Source organism: Penaeus monodon, chromosome 24, assembly GCF_015228065.2.
Source record: "Penaeus monodon isolate SGIC_2016 chromosome 24, NSTDA_Pmon_1, whole genome shotgun sequence".
NCBI lineage: Eukaryota > Metazoa > Arthropoda > Malacostraca > Decapoda > Penaeidae > Penaeus > Penaeus monodon.
Window position 1 is genome coordinate 26,080,366 of NC_051409.1, and position 757 is coordinate 26,081,122.

General features: G+C 48.6%; 1 protein-coding gene across 1 annotated transcript in view; it reads left to right on the plus strand.

The window, feature by feature from the left end:
• The window catches only part of LOC119588687 (serine/arginine repetitive matrix protein 2-like), a gene marked incomplete in the record, with an annotated part of 176,340 nt that overhangs the window by 390 nt on the left and 175,193 nt on the right, over positions 1-757 (plus strand).

A 757-nucleotide genomic window follows, 5' to 3' on the forward strand; every position in this document is an offset into this window, starting at 1 on the left:
GTCGGGTATGATGTTAACTCTTTTATAGTAGGATGACAGCTCATAACGGGCATAGTGGTGTGATATATACCATGGAGATATGGTGGTACTGTAACTCATGCATGGTATATGAGAGGGAAATTCACTAGCTTTTTGGCGGCAAGGTATCGGAATCAGGAAGGGAAAGGCATTATGGCAACTCACAAAGGGTAATGTTGGCAGGGGGGGGTGGGGGTGGCAGGTGAAGTTCCCTCCTGGTCGCCTGGGCACGCGGAGTACAGGACCTGGCAGCTTGGTTGACGCTGGGCGATCGACGTGCGTTCCTGTGCGTTTGTGCTGCCTTATCGAGTATGGTTAGGACTGGGTGTCGTGTTTTGAGTCATATCAGGTAGATTCGGTTCCGGACTGGCTGGTCAGATTTCCAAAATATTTTCCCTCGGCTCGTAATTAAAGTTCCAGACTGGCTTTTGTTTTCAAGAGAATAAGATCTCTTCTCGAATGGAGCTCCACATTTAGAGGAATTTTAGCTTGGCAGTGCTTGTGGTTGGGGTGGCTGTGCGTTACTTCATTGCCTTTGACGGTGATCTCGCGTTACTGCGCTGCCTCTTACTTTCACCGCGATAAATGATCGTCTTCGATTACGTCTCGACCGCGCTGATTTGCCAACCTATGACAACTCGCTCGGCGGCTGGCGCCATTTGCCTTATGTCATTACGTTTGTCTGCTTTTCTTTCTCTCTGACTCTTGCCTCACTTGACATAGTCACTCGATTTTTTTT